Below are 26,081 nucleotides of genomic sequence, written 5' to 3'. Positions count from 1 at the left end.
AAAGATCCTTGCCCCTCCAGCACAGACTCTGAGATTAGTGAAGAAATCTTGGTCCAGTATACCCCAGGCATTTTTCAAACTGCTGCTTCTTTTTTTTTTTTTTTTAAATTTTATTTATTTATGATGCGGGGGGGGGGGAGAGAGAGAGAGAGAGAGAGAGGCAGAGACACAGGCAGAGAGAGAAGCAGGCTCCATGCACCGGGAGCCCGACATGGGACTCGATCCCGGGTCTCCAAGATCGCGCCCTGGGCCAAAGGCAGGCGCCAAACCGCTGCGCCACCCAGGGATCCCTCAAACTGCTGCTTCTATGCTGTATCTCCCTGTAGCTGTTTGTTGTGTTGTCTCTTTCAGGGCAAGGACTCAGTTCTCTATCACACTCCTGGCTCTCTCAGAGCTGAGCCTACTGTTTTTAAAGTTCTAGGTGTTAAGTCCCACTGATTGTAGTCCACCTCTCTGGTTTTCAAAGCCAGATGTTATGGGGATTTGTCTTTCCTGTGCAGGTTCCTGTGACTGGTGCCTTGTATGGGGTCTGTTCCTCTTCTCTGAACCTGAGGCATCCCCTCCCTCCTGTGGACAGTTGCATGATTCATTTAGCTCTGGATCTGTCTCTGCCCTTAGTATCCCCTTCAATGTGGCTTCTTCTCTACATTTAGCTCTGGGGAGTCTGTTCTTTGGATCCTTTTTTGGGTTATTTACACTGATGTGGTTTTTATCTAGTTGTATCCATGTAGGACAAGGTGAGCTTAGGGACCTCCCACTCCACCATCTTCCCTGGAAATCTCAGTGCATTATTTTTTAATTTAGAAAAGAAATGGATAGCACCCTAAATTTCAACAGTGGAGAATTGCTTAAATAATGATTCAGCCATATGATGGAATATTATATAATTATTAATGAAGTTTTAGGAAAATACATAATAGCTTAAAAATGCTGTCAATGTAATTAAAGAATAAAAAGCCCCATCTATCTTATTATATCACCTAGGAATGCTATTCACAGAAGCCTGATTATCTCTAGATGGTGGAATTAGGGGACCTTCATTTGTTTTTCTTCATTTCTTTGGGCTTTTTCCCCCAAAAACTTATTGCTGTGTTGCTTGGTATAGTCACAAAAATAAAATAATCACTGCAAAAGGAGCATGTGTGTAAAATTACTAAAACTTAAAGATTTAAACCAAAGATTTCACTTGTTGAAACCATTGTCCTCATGCTCAGCAGACTTAATTCCCTTGAATTAGATTTGTCCTAAAGCAGTGAGGACTCAATCTGAAGAAAAATTTATAGTGTCAGACACATGATCTTAAAAGGGCTTATATTTCAAAAGCTGGATTTTGCAGGGAGGAGATATTTGAGTGTCAAAGGCTAAAAGCTTGAGGTACTCAGTGCATATGTAAAAAATGACAAAGTGGAGGTAAATATAGACTGATGCAAATTTTTTTGGCCCAATAATACAATAAAAGTTTGGTTAGCTGACAGTAAGAGAAGAATTGCAACTAAATTTGACTAGTCATCACAGGTGGGTCCCTGGGAAATGGTCCAGTACCCTACCCTCTGGGCACAGCTTGATATATGGTAGTAGCAAGTCAAGATGATTGAAACTCAATACATGTTTTAGGAAACTCTAGAATAGAAGGATCTCTACCTAGCTTCCCAAAGTCTAACCTGTGTTGTAGGCCTCCTGGAAATACTTCTTGTCCAGCATGGTACCTGGGTAGCAGCAAAGAGTAAATGGGGGGCTTGATGATGTGGCATGAGGGCAGACCCTAAAAACTTAAAGGGCTCTTTAATTCATCACTTGGAGGAAACAATGAGCTGAGTGGGATTGGCAACTGGAAAGCAAAGAGGAACACCCATATTTCAAGCTGAATGCAAGGACAACACTAAAAAACCAGAGTATGAATTGTACCAAAGTATGAATTGTGTATCACATAGAAAGACCAGATGGATGGATGTCAGTGACTTTGGCTTGGATACCTGTCACCCGAAGTCTCACCAGTGATATCAGAAGGAAAATTTTCCCCCTAGGAGAATGAGAAGGAGAATTATGTTTAAACTAGAACAAAATAACTGCATTTATTTTACACTGGTAAGATACATGTTTTGCCACCAGTGAAAATGGAGGCTCACAAGGTAAATGAAGTTCATGCAAAATTCATACCTCAATTAAGATAGACATGGTTGTTTATAATTCTACTTGAGGTCATGTTAAAAATAATTTATTCATATTTTAGAAAGTGGTAATGAGATGATTTTCATTGAAGAGATACTTCTGTACAAATGTATTTTCTTTTGAACATGTACTTTTCAACCAAATGCTTAATAAGCATGTGTGTGACTTTATTTTCCAAAGGTAAAAGGTGACCTTAAGGGAGAAGGAAAATACCAAAATGATTTTCCTAAAGTGTTTTCATAATAATTGTTTCTCCTTAAACATAAAGGGAGCTACACTAATACATCTTACTCTGAATACAGACTGGAAAAGTGAAAAACTAGGTTGTATAGCCAACAGGAAATAACATTATGAAATACTCTTATTGACGTTACTATATCACCTTTTAAGTAAAAGAGAAAGAAATAAATGTCAGGAATGTGTTTTCAAGAATGAGGTTTTACTTGTGGCATTTTATTCTGGTTCTAAATATAACCTGAAATGAATAAAGGATATTTGTTTTTTTATTAAAAACAATTTAAAGTTACCTATTTGATAATGTAACATTACTTTCTTCTTTTTTTTCTTTTTTGGATCTCTTTATTTACAAATAACTTCAAACTAAAAAGAGACAAAACAATACTGAAAACACCTATATGCCCTTTACCCAGATTCACATATTGTTAGCTATCATTTTTAATGGCATTTTTCAAAAATTTTAGCGTGCTGAGCCCTGAAACAGAAGTTAGGCCACATTGTTTTGTGTGTTTCATAGGCAATTTCCCTGTTTACCATGGTTTTCAGGGGAGCATGGCTTCCTCCAGTCTACAGAAGTCCCCTTAAGGCAATGGGGGCCAGATCATCTTTCTTTTGTAATCCTAAGAAGGGCCATTCCACTTGTTGAAAGAAGAGTCAAGGAAGCTCTCAGCTATTGTAGCAAATGAATAAACTAAAAAATGATAAACAAATGAATAGTGTAAGCAAATAAATAAGTCTAAATAATAGGTATATATTTCAAAAGTGGGAGTTTCATTCTTCAACCTCACTGTTTCTTCTGAACTAACAGTATCTTATAAATCTTTCCAAAAATAAATATGATATATATTTATGATATATAGCCATTTCTATAGTGATAGTTATAAGGTTGTAGAGAGATGCAGAAGTATAAATACACCTGTAAATAGGATTATAGGTATAGGTTTAAAAACCTATACCTATAGTGTATATATATATATATATATATATATATATGTACTCTTTTGCAGCTTGCCCTTTCCATATAACATATATGCCTGAACTAGCTTGTGACATTAATTCATGTAACTCTGCCTCAGCCTTTTTAAAAGTAACATAATATTGCTTTGTATGGATATGCCATAATTGTTTGACCCATATCCTAAGCATTTATTTTTTTTCTCCTTTTCCTTTTTGCTGTTATATAAGTAACAAACAAACATTTGCTGTGTAACTCCATTTCTTATCTGAGGTCTCCTGTAAAATAAATTTATAGCAGGGTTATTTGTGCATGTAAATTTTGATAATGATTGTTAAATAATTTTTATAATCATCGTTTGAAATGTATTGTCTTTGGCAAGTAGTATGTATTCAGTATATATTTGTAGAAGGAGGAAGGAAAGGAGAAAGGAAAAAGAGAAGGAAGTCAGGCAGGCTGGTCTTTGGGGAACAGTTTCCTTTATTTAAGTGAAAGAGAAAGGGGCCTCCCAGTGAAGATTGTGATTGCCTTTTCTTACCAACTTTCTATTGTGCTTCTGAATCTTTTGATTTCTGTACTTTTAAAAATATTATGAGCTTTTTGTATCTTTCAGAGGCCAGCTTTAATGTTGTAGAAGGTTATAACAAATATCGGAAAGAATGTAATAAATAGGATGTTAAATATTTTTATCATATGGCTCTGTCATTCCTTCAACTTCGTCTTTTATCACACTTGCAATTTTTTTCAGTCTTTCTCCTCTGATAGACAAGAAGCAAGGAGAACTATCCAGATAGATCATGCCTCTCTTATTTGTCAATGTATTCTCTACTTTACAAAGATGTCTGGGTGCTCAGCAATGTTAAAGTAAAAAGTAGAGGGACAGAATTAGAGTGTGACAGAAAGAGATAGAGATAGAGATAGAGATAGAGAGAAATAGACCTAGAGAAAGAGATAGGGAGACATAGAAAGTAAGAAAGAGAAGGAGGGATAGAGACAGGGAAGAAAGGAAGGGAACAAGGTTAGAACTGTAAACGTAGGAGATATACATAAACATGAATGGTGAGAAAGAAAAAAAAAAAAAAAGCACCAAGCTAAAAGAATCTCAGTATTTAATGATTTCAGAATCAGAGAAACATTGGATCATTTCCCAGAAGACCAAAGTCAGTGTCCATAGCTGGGCTTCTGACTGCAAGGTAAAAGCTATGAGAGTCCAGCATAAGGATTATTTCAAGGGTTTGTCTTATAATTTAAGTTGTGCAAAGAGAACTGAGCAAGGAAAGGTGAAATACCTACTTTCTATTACCTGATGCTGTGAGAATGGAAATGTAATTTGTAATTACAGTCATGAATCCATCATAGCAGGGGGAAGCATAGAGATTGTGCTAGACTAGGAGCCCATGTAATATAACAACATAAAGGCTTTATGAAGTTGTTTGCTTATTTTTATTTTAAAGTGTAATGGAGTAGAGACATTTATAAAATATTTTCTAGCTTAAATTTCTATTTGATTCTACTACATTATAACTATATCTTTATATTTCTATATGTGTATATATACATACACATATGTCATACATATTCTTACGTAATTACAATGGATGGAGACACTTTAAAGAGATAAACTATCTTCAATTTTATACCATTCACAAATGTTGTTAAACTTAAATAATTAGGAAATAGATTATTCAATTTATAAGCTTCTTGCTGCTTCTACCTCACTATCTCTCAGTATCTTCTTTTTGGGTCATGTGTCTCTCTTCACCAACATTAGAAAATGAGTTCATGAAGGGAAAATAAATAATCAAATAAGTAAGAGCAGGCTGTATGGTTTTTGTTCATTTTACTTTATCAATATTCTCATACATATGTATACAGTTACTTATGACCAATTCCAGTACCACCAGAGGATGAGATTCAAATTATACTTTAGTCTACGGCCATACCACCCTGAATGCACCCAATCTCATCAAATTATACTTTAATAGGACAATTTGTTAACATATGGAACATGATGCCTTACTTGAAATTCCTCTCAATTTATTGGAGTTAAATCAACAGGAGTCTGATATTCTTCATACCTTGAAGAAGCAACTGGCAGAAAGTAGTGCCCATGGAAGTTTCCTTTACAAGTTAGAAAAACATTTTGGCTTCATCCTACATATACTGCACTCCAAGGTCTGTTGCTACTGTTTTCCGAATTACTCACTGGCTTGATGAATGGCAGTTACAAGTAGAGCTTTTAGCGCAATGTACAGATGTTGATATTTTCCACAATTTTCTTGGAGTAAATGGAAGGCTTTCATATGAAAAAAATCATTTTGGATGTAAGAAAAGAACTTAGATTTCCACTTTTTAAAAGATCCATACATCTTCTACATTTTTATTCTTTTTTTTTTTTTTAAGAAAGTTTATTTAAAGAACCTGTCTTCCTTGGCATTGATGAAAAACAGATGTTACCTAATGGGATGAAGCCAGAGGTTTAATGAGTAATAATAGAGAGTTAGAATAATCATGTTGGAAGTCAGAAATGGGGTAGAATTTTTATATAAAACTAGATAACACTAACGGTGTCTGTGTGTGAGTCTGTGTATAAAGAGGCGGGGAGAGAGAGGATGATGAAAAGGAGAGAGAAAAAGGAAATGTTAGGTGAAATGTTTCATGATAAAATTCAGTTCTACAAATGACTTGGGATTTACCTACCTTTTAGATTTATTTTAATTGTGTGTTTGAAGTTCACATAGTGTGTGAGACTTTTAAATCAGAGCTTATAACTCAATATAAAGAAGTGTATGTATGGATGAATTTCCTGGAGAAGTTTCCAGGGACTTTTAAAATACATGTATTTGCTTTTAGGATATATATGTTTGCTATTTGAGTTCCTCACTATGTCCAGAAACTTAAGGTTGTGTTAGGAAAAAAAAAGGTTTATATTATTTTAAATAATGTAAATTTGTAAATAAATAGGACCCTTGCCTTGTGTGTAATTATTTACACTGGCAAAACTGTACTGTGAAATCAGAATGATATCCATAGTTATCAAAGTACTATTTTCTATGATCTCATTTAATTGTGTTAAGGAATCTTGAGAACACTGTCATTCTGTTCATGCAAATATTTCCAAGGTTGGGAAACTATGTGGTGAGAGTAAAGTTGTTTTAGAAAATATTCTTTTAGAAATGTTTCATAGTTTGGTTTATAGGGTTTATTTATTTAAGTGTAAAGATTTTCACTTTTCTTAATGTTTCAACAGAATATTTCTTTACTATTAGATTAATTTCAATCTTGATAATAAATGCTAATTTTATTTTTATTTCTTGTTTATTTTTGAAGTGGGCCAAAGTAATAATGAAATGTACAGTAGTTTTTTTGGAGCAGTTTTAGTTTTACAGCAAAATTAAGAGAAAGCTATAGAGATGTCCCATATACCTTCTGCCCCCACACATGTACAGCCTTGCCATTATCAATATCCCTAGGGGTATATTTGTTACAACTGATGAACTTCATTGACACATCATAATCACCTCAAATCCAGTTTTGCAATCCAGTGCATTCACTTTTGGTGTTGTACATTTTATGGATTTGGACAAATATATCACAACATGTATCTATCATTATAGCATCATACAAAATATTTTCACTGCCCCCCCCTCCCCCCAATCCTCTGGGCTATGCCTATTCACCCATTCCACTTAATCTCTAGCAGCTTCTGATCTTTTTACTGCCTCCGTAGTTCTGCCTTTTACAGAATGTTATATAGTTAGAATATAGTCATATCGTCATTTAGTATGTAGCCTTTTCAGATTGGCTTCTTTCACTTAATAATATGTACTTAATTTCAGTCTTATCTTTTTCTTGACTTGATAGCTCATTCCTTTTGAGTTCTGAATATTCCATTGTCTGGATGTACAATTCATTCATCCATTCACCTACTGGAGGACATCTTGGTTGTTTCCAGGTTTTGGCAATTATGAATAAAGCACATCATCTGTGTGCGGGTTTTTGTATGGACGTAAGTTTTCAGGTAAACATGAAGGTGTGCTATAATTTTTTCATGATGCAATTAATTTTGCTATGTTTTTTTAATTTGGTATTTGTGGAGTTTTAAAATAATATCTGTTTTATGTGTGGGAGTATGGTTTGATTGCTTTCCAATGACACCTAGCCTGTCTATAAATTTGCATGCTTGTATGCCACATTCTGAGTTTTTGTGTCCCTGTCCCAAGTAATGGATTTTGTCTGGTAAAATGACTTTGTTTGAATTCAGTCCATAAATGACCCTCATCATGATAAAGTGAAAAGAAGCCAAAAATTCTAAACTGTGTTTGAAACAAATCAAATGCATTTTAGTAGTTCTGTCCTGCTAGTCATATCTGGGTGCGATTTTCCCCATAGGAAATTGCTTGAGTTTAATAAAAAGGCTGAATAATACTCATTAGTGTCTGTGGATTTTCAGACAGTCTGTGTACTTATGTGACTTTTATAGTTTATGAGGTAGTTCTTTTTTTTTTTTTTTTTTAGTTTATGAGGTAGTTCTAAGTAATTTATTAATTGGGGCAGCCCGGGTGGCTCAGCGGTTTAGCGCCACCTTCAGTCCAGGTCGTGATCCTGGAGACCCGGGATCGAGTCCCATATCCGGCTCCCTGCATGGAGCCTCCTCCCTCTGCCTGTGTCTCTGCCTCTGTGTGTGTGTGTGTGTCTCGTGGATAAATAAATAAAATCTTCTAAAAAATTATTAATTGAAGAGATTCTGGTTTCTCCCTTAATAGCTTCTCTTTTTGATGACATTAGGAACTTCTTTAATAGATGATCTACTAAAAATAAATAATATCGGTGAGGCTGGTATTGAGGGAAATGAGAGTCTGTTTTCTATTCATAGAAGACATTACCCCGATTTTGCTGGAGTGAATAGCCTTGAATTCATCTGAACCCTCAGTTTCCCCAACTGGACATAGTACTAAAGTGGTGGAAAGATGCACATTTAAGGAAAAGAAAACAACTTTTTCCTCCAGCTTTATTAGGGTACAATTGACAGAAATTGTATATATTTAAAGTGGACAGTGTGATGATTTGATAAAATATACATTGTGGAATGATTGATCCCCAGAATCTATTCATCTTATAACTGAGTTTATGCCCTTTGACCATCTTTCCATTCCCCCTACCCCCAGCTCCTGGCAACCACCATTCTCTCTTTACTTTGATTATTTTAACTATCCACATGTAAGTGAGATTATCCAGTATGTATCTTTCTGTATCTACCATATTTCACTCAGCATAATGTCCTTGAGATTCATTCATATTGTCACAAATGGCAGGATTTTCTTTTTTTTAATGGATGAGTGATATCCTATAATAAATTTTTCTGGCTGAATAATATATATGTATAATACATACATGCAGTTGAATATTATATATACAACATACTCTTTATCCATTCAATTGTCAATGGACACTTCAGTTGTTTCCATATCTTGGCTATTGTGAATAATGCTGCAGTGAACATGGGAGTACAGATATCTCTTTCACATCCAGGTTTCATTTCCTTTGGGTATATACCCAGAAATGGGACTGCTGGATCATATGGCAGTTATACTGTTAATTTTTTGAGGAATTTCCATACTGTTTTTTTTATAATGACTATACCAATTTATGTTCCTACCAACAGCTGTACAAAGATTCCCTTTACTTCTTACTAACACTTATCATCTCTTGACTTTTTGATAATACCATTCCAATGGGTGTGAGGTGATATCTCATTGTACTTTGGTTTGCATTTTCCTGATGATGAGTGTTGTTAAGCACATCTTCATATACCCATTGTCCATCTGTATGTTTGTGGGTTTTTTGGGGCTTTTTTGGAAAAATGCCTATTCAGTGCCTTTTCCCACTTTTTAACCAGATTATTTACATGCTGTTGAGTTGTATCAGTTCCTTATATAATTTGGATGTTAATCAGATATGTGGTTACGTGGTTTTCAAATATTTTCTCCCAAAAGGGAATAAATTCTAACAAAATGTTATGCTACTTTAATGCCTCTAGACCAATAGCCACTTCTTGTTTTTTTTTTTTTTTTTTTTTAAAAAGATTTTATTTTTTAATTTTTTTTTATTTATTTATGATAGAGAGAGAGAGAGAGAGAGAGAGGCAGAGACACAGGCAGAGGGAGAAGCAGGCTCCATGCACCGGGAGCCTGATGTGGGATTCGATCCCGGGTCTCCAGGATCGCGCCCTGGGCCAAAGGCAGGCGCCAAACCGCTGCGCCACCCAGGGATCCCCACTTCTTGTTTTTATCTCCTAATCTATCTTGTGTATTTCCTACACTTCTCATCACATACTTCCTTATGTTGTAGTAATTAATACTTTACATCTATCTTCTTTTATATTTTTAATATTCTTTAACTCAGTTTCTAAGCATATCAGCTTAAAAATAACAGTACAGAATGTTGGTTTAGTCAATGTAATTTAAAATATTAAATATTCTAAAAGATATATAAAAATATCTTAATGTTTTATCAGAATGGACTTAAAGCTAAAAAATCTTTTGGGATCTTATTTTTGATAGTATAAAATCTACAAAAGTGATATAAACCTCAAAAACCTGTAGTTCTTGTTAAATGATAATTATAAAGGTGTTTCTACCCAGGTTGCTATCTTAAATCTTGTTATTAGCCTAGAAACTTGCTAGCAGATGGATTTTATCAGTCATGGTTAAATTACTCTGGGTGGCCCATAATCATTATGTCATCATCAATTGCAGGATGAGCTGGTCACACTATTTGTAATTTCACTAAGTTGTTCTATCAGCTCTCCAGAAGTCAATGCAAATAAAGAGTTCCAAACCCCTTCAGAACACGCTGTAAATCTTTGTAACTTCATGGCCAAATGGTAAACCGCAGGACCACATGAATCAATTCCCTTGAGACTGTCGTGTTATTCCTGTCAAACTTTTCTTCCCTCATTCATCAGCTGGAGGCTTTCATCTCCTTTTAAAGTCATGGCCTTTCAAGTAGGGGTGAAATTACACCTGTCAGTAATAAATGTTCCCAGTACTCTCTATCACTCTGTCATTTCACAAAAGAAATTAAAAGGAAGCAGAGCCTATTCCATTTTTATTTGGTACCACTTTTGTTTTTTCTTTCTCTATAGTACTTTTAAATACCTTCCAGTTACATAGTTGTCGAGAGTATTTTTTAAATATCCACCTAAATTGAGGAATGATATCGAAACATTGGGGAAATTAGCTTCTGTGTGAGTTATACTTATATTCAATAACTACATTAAACTTATTTGACAGAGAGATTTAGCTGTATACATAATCTACAATGGCAATCTCAATGTGCCCCTTAGTTGTGCTCGCTTCAGCAGCACATATACTAAATGTGCCCCTTAGCACACTTGTTCTGTTTATTTTTTCTACATTACACTCTGATAACTTTGTGGGTGCTTGTAATACCATACAGCAGGTGCACCTGGGCAGCCGCGATTTTATTTACATAGAGAACAGAGTTAATGTTTTATCAAATGCAGGCCACACCTGGGTTGGGACATTAGTAGGAAGCAGAGTTCAAATCAAAGTTGCAATTTGCACTTAGGCTGATATTTGAACTCCATTGAGCAAACTCTTTTGAGTTCTCTTCAAAATTTTGAGGACTTGGTCTCTTAACTCCCCATTAACCAAAGGATGAAAGCCAGAATACTGAATACATTAGCTATAATGCTAGTACTCACTATGGTAGGTCTTGCTTTAAGCAATGAAAATAACTGAATTGTGTTATTACTGCCCACATCATACACAGTGCCAGGCAGAGAACGCTTTAAAAACAAAATGTGTTTCTTTTGATGTACCTGAGTGTGAGGGATAAAGTTTTAATCAATGCCCTAAAACTGAACTAGAGGAACAAATAAATATTGTGTGAACTTCACAGTTCAGTGATGATGGTCATACCCTAAAGGTTTGTTGTTGGTGGTGTTGATATCTCTTAAGGAGAAATAATGTTTGTGCCGGTTGTTTTTAGCTTAAGTGATACAGCTGAGAATATGTGAATACAATTAGCCACCAACAATCACTAGCAAAACATCTTTACATTAACAGAACATACAGGAAATATTTAATTCCTCTATTTCTGTTTTGTTTTTTACCCTGTTTCCCCTTGTCTTCTTTCCCATAAGGAGAAAAATAACATGTAAACTAAAAATCAGAGTCTAAAACTTAATAAGAAGGATGGATTAACCCCGCTTGTTACTAAACTAAAGAATTTATCTCAAAAGCACAATGTGAATTTAATTTGTCTGGAAATGATTACATTAGAGTTTGATGAGGAAAAAACCTGAAGTATCTTATCAAGCCTAATCAAGTAATATCCTTATTTATAGAATCAACTTCATCCATATGTAAGGCTGGTAATAAATTACTATTATTTAATAATTGTGTTTTGTGAAATATCTCTCTGAATAAATAATTTGTGAAAATTGAATTATCCCTATTTGTTACCCAGATCATCTTTGTACTGAGTTGTCTTCTGTAGTTCAAGTTAAAGTGTTCACTAATACTTCAACTTAAACAGAGGTTGAACTTAATGCTCTCAGTCCTCTGAATTAAATATGAAATGCTTCTGATCATGCCAAGCCCTAACATTGTGGCCTTGGACTTTCACTCCAAATCTTCTATTTCATACATGAATCTTAACAAGCTTGTTTACACCTCTAACAAGCTGTTGTATTCACCTTTATAAGGTAAGAAGCATCAAATTAAAAGAATTATGTAAAAAAAAATTAAAAAAAATAAAAGAATTATGTACCATAGTTAGAAAAAGAAAGATTAACAGCCAAGGAGAGAAGGGAAAAGTCACAGTGATGTGCTGGACATGTTAGTGGGCTCTTGCACATGTGTCATCACATTTAATCCCTCCAACCCTTCATGTGGCACATTACTTATTTTGTAAATAAGTATGCTAAGGCATATAGCATCTGGCAGGCAATTGCCCCAAAGCTAGTAAGCAGCAGAATTGGCACTTTTTTTTTTCAAGATTTTATATATTTATTCATGAGAGACACAGAGAAAGAGAGGCAGAGACATAGGCAGAGGGAGAAGCAGGCTCCACAGAGGGAGCCCAATGAGGGACTTGAGCCAGTGGTGAATGTTCAGAGATGATGTCAATCACCTATACAAGTTTAAATGTTGTCCAGTATATTTGTTGGAGCAACAAGTAAAGAATTCATTTTAGGAGGATCCATAGAAATTGTTAAAATATCCAGAGCCTTTGAAATATTGTCATGATGTCTTTTCTGGAACCTATTTTACATATTTTTGTTGTTCTTGCTTGAATCATTTAACTCAGAAACTGATGTAGCACCTATCATGTCTCAAATAAATCTAAATGATTCTTTCAACTCAATTTATAATAAGTCCAAATTACATTATTTTCCCATTTTCTCTCCAATATTACACATGTGTCACATTATGTATATGTCACCTCCATAATGACAAGTGCAGATAATAGCACTTGTCCATCCCCCACCCCTACCTGCCAAATTTCAGCTGGCTTTTATGTTTTACTGATATGCACATATACCACATTGCAGTATTTTACAAAAGGAACCTACAAATAATCTGCATAAAAATCACCCATGTTACTTTTGTAGAAAGCTGAATTAGGTCTTCGGGGATTGGGGTTTAAGAGCACAAAGTCTGCGAACCAGTGCCTTTCGGTTCAACATTTCCCTTCGTACTTTAAGATGATGATGCTTTGCAGCAAACTACGTTTTACAATCCATCTGCACCTGCAAAGACTAATGCTTGACCAAAACACTGTTGACTGAAACAAAAATAATGGCGAAAACCAAAGTCTGTCTTCAGCTTATTAATGATCATTGTTGGCCGTGCTCTTCCCTATACCTTTGCCACAGAAAAGCAGGTAGGCACATGTTTGATTCATTCTCTCCAATTCTCTTAAGTATTACATTTGTTCCCAAATTAATATGGAGCTGGGTTTTGTTAATTGATGCTGTTGTTCTATAATTTGTATTCAATTTTTCCTCTCCTATATGTATAACATATTGATTTACAAGTTAAACTCAACCCAAAGTAACCTTAATGTCAGTTTGCACTGAAGTTATGCTATTCTTTCTATTTTAATGGGGAAATTTTTGATTAAAATTAACTGCTATTTTAGAATATTTTAAGTCTCAAGACGTCACTCAAAACAAATGGAAAATATGTTCCTGACAGAGAATGTCCTAAAGGTGCATTTGTATGACAAATAATGATCTGATTCCAGTGGCTATGTCTTTTGGAGAGATGACGGACAGTCATGCCAGTGGTGAGGCACTGACTCTCAATTAAGGTGTTTCTATTGAAAAAGGAGACTTTGATGAAATAGACATCACAGATAGTGTAATTAGGGAAGATGGCTCTGATTATGATATGGGTAATTGGGAAAAACTGGGACCAGATCTTCTGCTGGAGAAGCATAGGTTCTATGCATTCTTGGAAGTCTGGCTACCCTCCAGAAAGCTTAGGGGGCAAGGTTAATATAGTTTAACAGAGAAATTAGAGGATATGGACAGTGCTTGTGTTTGTTTAAACTTGGAAAATTAAATGCTGACAATTGCTGGCAGTGTGGCTCTTTCTAAATGTGCTTACAAGTATTGAACTTCAATGAATTAGTTCCATTTACCAAAAATTTTATAAAAGCATTGCATGCATACACATGCTATTAAAATGTTGTTTGAAGCTGAAGTATTTCAAAATGGCTTTTGATCAGAAGAGAAAAACACTATTTTCAAGTCAATGTGCAGGATACAATTTTGTTGCATTTATACCAAAATCTTATCAGTATAATTATAGCCTCAACTTTTCCATTTCCTTACTAATATATTTAAATGTGTGTCAACTAATTTTATTTTAAAGACCATGTTATATTATGGGTTTCTAGAATGGTGAAGAGTATTAAAACTTTGTTTGTATTTTGATATTTGAAGATCTCTGTATTTTTATTGCATTAACACTTTCCTGTCCTCTGTATAGCCAATAAATTCTGGCTAATCCTGAGAACCAAAGCTCCTAACATTTATTAATATGAGAAAATTAGTTTACCAGACCTTGGGAACTCTGATTTGAGTTTAGGGGACTGCAAACACAGTGCGCAATTTAGAAATTACTGGCTATTTACTCGTCAAACATTGTTCATTGACTAGGTAAATAGTGATATGGAAGCAAACTTGTTCAAGTACAAAGTAAATAACAATGTGTTTAATTTTTTCCTAATATTTCCATCTATTTATAACAACTTATTATGGGCTATTGGAAGTCAAACTTTTTTACAAGGTAAATCTTTGGGAATATTTTAATAACTAACTGCAGTCTATTTTGAAATAGGAAACTGACACCACTGATACCCCCTGGGGTTGGCATGCACCTCAAAACTTATAGATAAATACATAAATAAGTAAATAAATAAATAACAATTAAAATAATAAAATAAAAAAGAAATTTCTAGCAAAGATAGTTTAGAAGTAATATGTGTCTTTCATATTACTAATTCTCCCCACAAAGGAGAGCTATTTCTTTTAACTGATCAATACAACCTCAGTTATTTCACATCTTAACCTCACATAAATTTTTTTAATGTCATATTGTATTATTTTGAATCCTGTTTCCATGTAAGTTTTGTGTGTGTTCCCAAGTAAACTGTAAATTTTCTTCTCTATATTGTGGGTGCCAACCCTGAAACCTGACTGGAGTGGTCCTTCTTTGTGAGCCTAGGCCTTCTAGCTATTCCTAGACATATAAAATGATGATGAAGGTTTAAGAATCCCTGATTATATATGAAGAATCTCATGGTCATTGATGAAAGTCAAGTCTGGAAGGAATAAGCTTTACTTTTCCAGGTCTTTGAGAAAAAAATAAAAGGTAGAATGAGGTAGACTTCTTGGAATTAAGGAGTAAGAGGTATCACATGAAGTCAAGTTTTTTTTTTTTTAAGAAAAAAACATTATCTACAACATGTAAAAATTTTATTTCATACCATGTAAGTAAAGAGAGTGGACAGTTTTTCTCAAACAGATACATGGCACTTAAGGACAACCAAGTAGGTAATTTGATAATTATTCGATATTGAATTCAAAGAATTCAAGAATTCTTTCAAGTTGTGATCAAGTCTTCCTGTATTCAGAAGTTTACCATGATACAAAGAGGGTGAGGAGATACATACTGTGTTAGAAAAAAAGGGACATATATAAAAAAAAATTTAGAGGTAAGATGATATGAAGTAAGGCCTATAAGGCCTTAGGAGATAAATTGGGAACACAAATTTAAATCATATGAAAATAATTGAGGGAGCAGGAAGGGAGTTCTTTTTGAAGGGTCTTGCAGCCAAATCAGCCACATGAACTCTCATTATGTCCATGGTTTTTATTACTAATAAACTAAAAGAATGCATTAAATCAAATTTTCCCAATCCAATTGAGGATGAGGTAGCTAATAACAAGTGGATTTTTACTTAGTGTAATGAGGGTATAATATATTATAATAAAACAGGCTATTAGTTAATAACTCAAAATAAATACCTTCTGATAGTAGAAATAAAACTTTAATTTAAAGCATACGTGAAACCATACTTAAAATTATTCACTAAAAAATAGAAGAAGTATGACGTATTTATATGTAGTATATATTACTCTTTTTGTGTTCCTGGACCCAAATCCTCTGTGTGTGTAGGCTTACCCAACAAGCAGTTCTTGGACACCCTACTGTCCAAGAATTCAACTCATTTCTGACACTGTCTACCTAGAGATAGCATCAGATTCCATGGGCAAAGGGCTCAGTCCCACAGACTGCCTTCTACCTCAGATGCCAATCACAAAGTCAGGTTATTACCTGTAATTGTGACCGACTGACTCTGAATTATTGGTTCCCATGACCCCTTCTTGGGTTCAGTTAATTTGCTAAAATGGCTCATGGAACTCAGGAAAAGTTATTTATTCACTAGATTACTGATTTATTATGAAGGATATTAAAAAATACAAATCAACAGCCAGATGAAGACTGGAGTAGAGTCGGTTTAGATGAAATCCTGAATGAAGAGGCTTCTGTCCTCTGGAAGCTTGGGGCCTGGCATGGTGGCACCTAGAAGCTTTCTGTTTCCTTGATCTGGAAGCTCCCAGAACCCTCTCCTTTTGGGTTTTTATAGAGGCATGATTGATTAACTCATTGGCCAATCATGATTGATTCAACCTCTAGCCTCTCTGCCTCTCTGGAAATTTGGGGTAGAACTGAAAGTTCTAATCCTCTAATCATGATTGGTTCCCTGGGAACCAGCCCCATCCTTGTGGGTGGGGTCCAAAAGTCACTTCATTAACATAAACCCAGTTATGGTGGAAAAGGAGTTTGACATGGCATCCATTTCAGCTTTATGGCTCTGAAGCATTTTTAGGAATTGAGGAAGGCTCCCATTACTTTTAAGGTAAGAAAATTCCAAGGCTTTGGGGAACTGTGAATCAGGAACTGTGAGTAAAGGTCAAATTTATGAGTCGGCTTCTCCCTCTCCTCCTCCCACCTCCTCCTACTCATGGGCAAGCGTGTGCTCTCTCTTTCTCAAATAAGTAAGAACTTCAGAAAAATTTGAAAAGAAAGGATTAGTTTACTTTCAAAGTAAATATTTGTGAAAGATTCCCACTCCACTTCACACTTTTCTTCTGATAAGTTAGGAATAGATCACCTATCAAAACTCATTGAATCAAAATGCCACAGAGTGGCAGTGGCCTGCTCAAGGTGGAATCCTTTCAGAGGACATTGAAGGCCCTACTCAGGGTTCACATTCTATTTCTTTCTTAGATTTCTTTCTTATATTTTTTGATAATTGAACTTCCTGTTTAAGAGATATGGGATTTTCTGAATGTATTTAATGTTGAAAAACATAAAATGATTCATTTCTATGATCTTTATTATACTCTTCAATTCTAAAATAAGGAAAAAAAAACCAGCGAGGGAAAAAAACCCAACCATGTATTTATTATATATTTTTTTAATTTTTTTATTTATTTATGATAGTCACAGAGAGAGAGAGAGGCAGAGACATAGGCAGAGGGAGAAGCAGGCATCATGCACCGGTAGCCCAACATGGGATTAGATCCCGGGTCTCCAGGATCTCGCCCTGGGCCAAAGGCAGGCGCTAAACCGCTGCGCCACCCAGGGATCCCTATATGTTATGTGCCTCAGAGACCTAACTTGATACCTTACATATATTATGTATCTAGAATGTAGTTAAATATTCAGTAGATATTTAATAGTCTTGAAGGACTATACATACAGTAGTATGTTTTGCCTCACCTAAAAACGCAGTGGAGATAGGCATTTACTGAGCACCCAGTAAGACTCTTTCTTTGCAGCCTTCTATCACTGGCAGTGATGATTTATTTGATTTTCCTATGTCAAGTATCTGTCCACACATATATTTTATGTTTAGGCATGTATTTCAAGGTGATTGTGTCTAATTAAGTGATTTTATAATATCTCTTTCCTTGTTGCAAGGGACAGTATTGAGAGGATTTGTCATGATGCTGTTAACTTTCCATTTTCACTTTGAAAATGAATAATCATTACGATTTTTATTTTCTAACTTCCATAGGAACATATTGATATATTAATGAAAAATATCAACTATCAGAAGCATGGAGAGAATAACAGAATACAGAGTTGTGGAAACAGTTTTTATATATGTGATGTTTACTTCATTACATTTGTTCATGCTTATTTCATTGTTACTGTTTTTTTTTTAATTGAATACTATATATTTTTGAGTTACATTTATGTAAAGTGACATAAAAAGAAATGCTCCCGTTAGTACATACCTGACTGAACACCTAAAGGCAGGGCCCAGTGATTGAGACTGCAGTGAATTTATAAACAAGAATCTTTAGGGTTCAGTGGTTCCCATCACTCTTACTTTTTGGTAAGAGCACTTATACAATGTATAACTTTATTTATGGTTGGCTCATCAGTGGATGACTCCATAGAAGAAGGAAAAGAATAATTTGCTAAAAAGGGGTACCATGGAGATGCCAGGGATGTCATGGTGATAAAGGATATGTTGTTCTAATCTTGGAGATGGCAATGAAGATTTCTGAAAGGCTTTGTGGTTGAGAGTCACTGATTTTCTACAAAGATGTCCATGTAACAGCTTGAGATGAATTTAACATATCTTTCAATTGTATTTTGTTATTTAGTGTTTGATCTACAATTGAATGAATTTAAACTATGTTACTGTTGCTTCAAGTGATGGCCCAATTCCTGATGTCATCCTGATAAATTCAGTTTGGTCTCATGCCTGTCATCATTCTCATCATTTGATTTAATTAGTTCTTCAAGGTCATTTTTAATCAACTTGATACTGACTGACTGAATCTCTCCTGTCACTTTTGTCTCCTTATATCTGTTCTCTACAGGAATTGAGAGCACTGGCTTTGGAATAAAGTTAGATCTGGGTTCAAATTGTGACTTAGCCATTTTCTGGCTGTGAGAATTTTGGTAATTTATCCTCTATAAATTTTATTTTCCTGGTCTATAAAATGAGAGAAATAATATCTGCCTTTGGGGTTTGTCAGTAATGAAAACTAAATAGTACAAGTATATAGAGCACCTGGCCTATAATAGATATTTAAATAAATCCAAGCTACTCTTTCTGTGACTGCTAGTTTCAGGCTCTGCTCTCCCTCAGCAACCCTATCCACTTCATCATCAGGGAGTGACCTTTAGCAAAGTCATTGACACCCCTTTCTACTGGTCCCCAGTGGGTATTTCCAGTAGAGTGCTTCCCTCCTTTAATTATTGCCTTAAGTATTTGTGATATCATGAAAAATATTTCCTAGGATCCAGTTACAGTGGTGAAGCACACTGAATTTTTTCCAAGATGCTTTGAAATATATACTCTGCATTTTGCCACATGAAGATTACTTCTTTCCTTTTCCTCAGGGGTAGGCTTAGACTACTGAATACTCCTTAAGAGAGTTGTTATAGTATGAAAACTTATGAGAGATTCAGTATCATAATCATTAAAGATTATTTTGGACTTACCAAGTAAAAAGCTCAACTAATGACTAAAAGCAAACATTGAGTATCCTGGGGTTAATGGGACAAAGATTTTCACTAGAACATCATAGTGTCATTATGTGTTTACCAGTATTTAATATAACATGATATGCTTCGCATAAGGTGGGGATCAAGTGCTGGGGCATTCAGAAAAAGAAGCAGTTTGGTCTTTTTTTAAGGGAAGTATGAATTTTTTAGGCCATTGGGAGAAGTGGGGGCTGCTGAGAGAAATGTGTTAGGGAAAAGAAAATGTTTCAGGTAGAGGAAGCCAATAGGGAGAAAGAGCTGGAGTTTGAGAGTTAAACATTGTGTTAGGAATGATTTGGCTGACAAAGAAGGCACTTAGGGTTCAGTAATATAAGCTGAGACTGTGAAGGCAAATTGGCGTAATGTTGTATAGGCCTGGAGTGTTAGTGCTGTACTTACAAAGTCAGATTCTTTCCTCTGAGCTCCAGAAATAGTTGGATTCTTTAATGCAAAGATTTCTTTTTAGAATATTAATTTTTCTGGTCATGGAAGAGGAGAAACTGATCATGGGAGACTAATTGGGAGACTGTTGCAATAGTCCAGGTGAGAGAGGACATAAAATAAACTAAAAGGGGCAGTAGCATTGAATAGAAATACAATGGTAATGTTGAACTATAAAACAAACTATTTTCCTCTTCAGATCAACATAGAGTGATTTTTCCTGCCATGTGGCCTAACTGGATCAGACCATCCCAGGTTAGCTAGATGAAATAATATTAATCAAATTCTGTTTTGAATCTCAGTATGCCAACATTGTCATTCTTAGATAGCGACACTTAAGTGGACATCTTTTCTACAACTGCCTCATTCATTACTGTTAACTTCATTGGCCTTTATTATTTTCCTTATCAATATATTTTTAAAAATAGCTTGCATTTGTATTTGGGATAGTACAAAGAGTTCATATTTAAAGCACCAACTCTATTCCAAACAATAGCAGTGAGAGATGAAAATGAAGAAAATTGAAAAGATATACCTGGCTAAAAAGCAAGAGCAGTATCTCTAGAAGTCAGAAATACGAAGTTTTGAGTGAATCTAAAACTATAATCTGCCGGGATCCAGTTACTGAATCTTACGATCTAAAAAATTTCTATGCAGAACTTGAAACTAGAGTGTGCATTTACTGCTTTGTCTGAGATAGGAATGACTCTCACCTAATCCAGTTCCACTGGTGAAAGTGGTTAGGATATGATTATGCTTATGAGCCTGAAACTATGGCTTTGTAAGACACTATAAACCAATGTAGGTAAACACAGCAATACATCCTTTTTTTTTTTTCCTTTTTTTAATTGGAAATGAGTCAAGTTGCCCATTGATTTAGTGACTGAATCTGTTATCCCTGATATCGTCATAAAGAAAGAACTATTTATAGTTTGATTATGGACTTAACTCATTAGGAGATTAAGTGGGAAGGAACTAAAATATAGAGGAATTAAGAAGGCTTATAATAAGAAAGAGAGAGGGGGATCCCTGGGTGGCTCAGCAGTTTAGCGCCGCCTTCAGCCCAGGGCATGATCCTGGAGTCCTGGGATCAAGTCCCACGTAGGGCTCCTTGCATGGAACCTGCTTCTCCCTCTGCCTCTCTCTCTCTCGCTTTCTCTCTCTGTCTCTCATGAATAAATGAATAAAATCTTTAAAAAAAAAAAGAAAGAGAGAAAGGAAGGGAGAGAGGGGAGATTTCCTTAATTCAAATGAGCTTGCAAACCAAGATTCCAAAGTACATGAGCCAACTAATTAAGAAACACAGCCAATAGACTAGGCTAATGCTCACAAGACTACATCCAAGATGAAATTAATTTTATTTTATTTTAATTTATTTTATTTTATTAATTTTTAATGATCATGAAAAAAGAACAAAAGTCATGAAACAAAGGCAGAAGGGAAACAAAAGTAATTAGACATGAATAGAACCAAGTGAAACTTTCAGAAATACAACTATTTTTATTGAAGTTTATAAAACTTCTAGATGGAATAAATTCTAGACTGAGCATAGTTTAAGAGAAAATTAGTGAGCGGGGTGATAGGACTGAGGAACTCATCCGAACGCAGCATAGACAGGAGAGATGGGAAATACGATAGAACAACCATGAGATGTGATGGTAGATTGAAAGGCTCCCACAAACCTTGAACAGGACTTCCAGAAACCAATGGAAGTAATGGCACAAAATTAACATTTTTGTATGTGCCTGCTTATTTTTAGTTTGTGGCAGAGAAAAAGAAAACATTGATTAATGTTTTAGTAAGATCATTTCAAATTCAGCCTCATCACTTCTACATTTGTGAAAGTTGATTATGCCCAACTTATTTTAGCTGTTATCAGAAAAGTCCTGTCTTTAAAGATGTCTAAAAGGAAAATTAACAACTCACTCTAAATTTGTCCTCTACTTTATAAATTGATGAGTAGCATGATTTTAGAGGCTCTGAGTGATGACTAAATTAAGAAGAGTGCAGTCTCTAAATAAACTATGAAATGAATTTTTAAGAAATTTTACATTTTAGGGTACTTTAGAAAAGACCTCAGTAGCAATTGTTATATTATTTATAGAATCATATTTTGCTCATTTCAAGGCAGATAAAAGACATAAAATTAACAGCAGAAGCTCTGATAACCACCACTTCAATAGATCTACAGTATAGTGATGCTTGTCAATCATAATCTTGATTCTAAAAACATCCCAAATTACACAATTTCTTAGGAAATTAAAAAACCCACTATATTAGGTGATGGAGTATGTTGAAATTTTGGAGATACTTTAATAATACAATTGTAGAAGTACTTGATTTGCTAAGATATACAGTAGGCAAGCACAGTACATCAAACTATAAATTAATCTATCTAAGCATTCCTTTTTTTTTTTTTTTTAGGGCTTGCTTATAGATGTAACTTTTATAGTTTCCTCAAACCTTACAACTTATAAAATAGCTTCCTTGGTACTATATTGGAAAATATCACTTGTCCTTATATTTTGGAAACTGAAATAGTTTTATATTTTGCTTTTCCTCCTTTAAAATCTTTAATTTTTTTCTGACTTGAATAAACTTGTCAAAAATTTGAAATAGCCCAGAGACCTGGAAAATGAATTTCAGAAGACTGTGGGACTTATTTAAAGGACAAAGATAAAATGATGAAGTTTTCAGGATATATATTTAGTTACTTAGTATGTGAGATTTAAATTTAAATTATTTCTCATTATTTATTATTGATATAGATGGAAATTAATGATCCATCTATTATTAAGTAATATATTGATCATAGCTGCATGGTATTTTTATAAGTACTTATATGAAATTAGTTGATTTAGTATATGAATTAGTAGCTTTCCCATGAAATAAATGCCAAGAATAGGTAGACTTGTTATTTTTCTTACCCAAATATACTGGAGTCATGTTAACATATTACTTTAGCACTGTTTTAAAGATTAATTAGGTTTAAAATGAGAATAGACTCTCACCAATTCCCATTGATGACAGGAAGATGCCATTTAAACTGCTAAAATATTAAAGTTACAAAGCATGAAAGAAGTATAATTAGTTATAGGGCTATTCATAAAATATAGTTGCTTCCTGTATTAAAGTAGTCTAGTTTAAATTAATTATAAAATAACATTATTTTCATATCGGGGGATCCCTGGGTGGCTCAGTGGTTTGGCGCCTGCCTTTGGCCCAGGGCGCGATCCTGGAGACCCGGGATCGAGTTCCACGTCAGGCTCCCGGCATGGAGCCTGCTTCTCCCTCCTCCTGTGTCTCTGCCTCTCTCTCCTCCTCTCTGTGTCTATCATAAATAAATAAATAAATAAATCTTAAAAAAACACATTATTTTCATATCAATTGGCCTAGTCTTTGATATGTTAAATGATTATTATGGTCATTTAGATTATTTTTTTAACTTTAATTTCAAAGTACAATAAAAGTATTGATTTTGTGGTTATTGAAAGTTGCCGGATTAGTAAATATGAACAGTAAATTCTTTGTTATTCTACAATTTGTTTTATATAAAATATTTGTTGATATATTTTTAACATATGTCTTTTAAATTGCATTTACATATATGTTATTGGCTAATAAATTCTATAAATTTCATGATATTCAGTACAAATACTTCAAATAGATGCTTCCATAAATATGAAGCTTAAACTCTAAATTTAAGTATAGGGCTAGGAATTACTAATCAGTAAGATTAATTTTTTTAAGAATTTTTTATTATTTTTATTTATTAGAGACAGAGAGAGAGACAGAAAGAGAAACAGGCAGAGGGAGAAAGTAGCAGGCTCCATGCAGGGAGCCCGATGTGGAACTTGATCCCGGGTCTCCAGGATCATCCTGGGCAGAAAGCGGTGCTAAACTGCTGAGCCACCAGGGCTGCTCAGTAAGATTAATTTTTTAAAAATGTTTTGAAAGAGAGAGAGAGAGAGAAAAAAAATATTAAACAGGCTCCACACCCAGCAAAGAGTTCAATTCAGGTCTTGATCTCATAACCCAAGAGTTGAAATCAAGAGTCTGAGGTGAAATCAAGAGTCAGATACTTAACCAACTGAGCCACCCAGGCGCCCCTAAAATTAAATATTAAAAAGAAAAATGTATGGTGAAATTCCTAGCTATATACATTCTTCCCTTTTAATAATTTACTATTAAGCTAGCATCCTGTCCTTTATGGTTTTTGGAATAATATAATACCAGTAGTTTAGATGTTCAAGCATATATGTTTCATTTTGAAAATGTTTCATTTTTCTCTTTGCCTCTTTCAGTATTCACGTACTGTCTCATTCTGTCTGTATGAATGTATTGCTTTCCAGTTAGTCAATTTATATAAATTTTCTTTCAAAATTTTTTATTTATAATTCATTTTATCATGGATTATGATTGTGTTAATTATGTTAACAGTAGTAAAAGCATTTTGGAAAATTAGAGTTATTCAGACCATTTTCTCTTATAGTTTTATGTTGTAGTTCATATTTTTTTATTTATTTCATTATAACAAACACTTTTTTATAAAATCATTTTCACATATCAAAATTATTTTTAAAACAATGTCGTTTTCTTTTCACAAGGGCCAAATATCCCTTAAGTTATTATTAAAACTTAATTATTTATTTCCCCCTTTTCTCATATAAGTGTATTCACTCACTGATTCGATGAATCTACATTTATTCTGCATCTGTTATGTGCCTAGCAAATACTAGCTGCTGGTGATGAAACTTTGGACAGTATCAACAAGTCTTTTGACATCATGGAAATTAATGCTCCATAGGAGAGTTGGACAATAAACAAGTTAACAAATGAATAAAATATAGTGTTAACTACAATACTCTGAAAGAAACAAATATCAAGAATAAGGGCTATGTGGGCAGACTAATTGAGTGTATATATGTGTATATACACATATATATGAGAATATATACACTTACCACTTTTCATGCATATAAGGAGAAATCATTTTTTGATGAGAACGTGCCTTTTTTGGAAGTTTTTCTGCATATATTAAATGCTTAGAACTAAAAAGAATGTGTTTTCAAGTAAAGAAATTTAAGTATTTCCTAAAATATCACTGATAGAATTTTTTACCCATTAATCTGATGTGTAAAAAAAAGAGAGAAAAGAGCTTGAAAAATATCTACTTTATGGATAATGTAATTTCAGTAAGCACAATCTATATCATGTTGAAAACTCACCATATGACAAATAGACAATTTATGAATGACTTTTATTTGAGACCACAATTAAGACATTATAAACATTTATTGAAAGGATATATATGTATATTAAACATCATTTTTTCTTATTTAAAATTCCATTTTTAAGGAAATTTTAAATGTCTAAATACTATTCTTCTTAAAATTGAGAAACATGTAAATCATATGTGCTATATAGTAGACTTCTCTTTTCTCCTTAAAATGTGAACATGACTGCTTACCTTTTAAATTACACTTTAAAAATTACCATGCTAATTTTAATAAACCTTATGACTTGATTTAATTTTCCATTCTTAGACACACATTTTACAAGATTATGCCATGGCTTTAAGATTTTATATATGGCAAGATACTATCAGGAATGTAGATACTTTCCTTTATGAATTTTCTTTGTACCTAATTCAGATTACAACTAAACTGGTCATTAAAATAATAAAATCTTGTTCCTTTGCCTTCTGAATTTCATGGGAGAATAGTTCATTTTTAAATGTAATGATTATGTACTTTTACTCAGAGACCAAATTTGTGTGATAATACCAGTTATGTTAATATATTATATACAATATTTCCTGAAAATAATTAGTCTTAAATACAATTTTTTTCATGGTTTAATGTTTTCTATCTTTAAACATTTTTAATAACATGGAGAACAGAATGAAAAACGAAACTATTAAAACAAAAACATGAATGTAAATTCTCGTTCACTGAGAAGAAAACTCTTGAGACAAAACAACATAATAATTAAGAGTAAGGGTCTAGTGCTAGAGCTGGATGGAGCTCAGTTCAAATCAATTCTGTGGCCAACCTCAGGCAAATCACTTCATCTCCTTGGTCCTCAGTTTCCTCCTGTGTAATATAGAGAATATATCTAACTTAGAATCTCATATTCTTTATATATATAATGGCATATTTAAA

At 34.0% G+C, this 26,081-nt stretch overlaps 1 protein-coding gene across 6 annotated transcripts in view; it reads left to right on the top strand.

Annotated features, from left to right (window-relative positions):
* The window catches only part of CFAP299 (cilia and flagella associated protein 299), a 581,386-nt gene that overhangs the window by 257,053 nt on the left and 298,252 nt on the right, over nt 1-26,081 (top strand). The gene's annotated exons all lie outside the window — the stretch shown is intronic.

Source organism: Canis lupus, chromosome 32 (assembly GCF_011100685.1).
Source record: "Canis lupus familiaris isolate Mischka breed German Shepherd chromosome 32, alternate assembly UU_Cfam_GSD_1.0, whole genome shotgun sequence".
NCBI lineage: Eukaryota > Metazoa > Chordata > Mammalia > Carnivora > Canidae > Canis > Canis lupus.
Note: the sequence above shows the minus strand (reverse complement) of the source record. Positions and strands in the feature narration are given on the sequence as shown.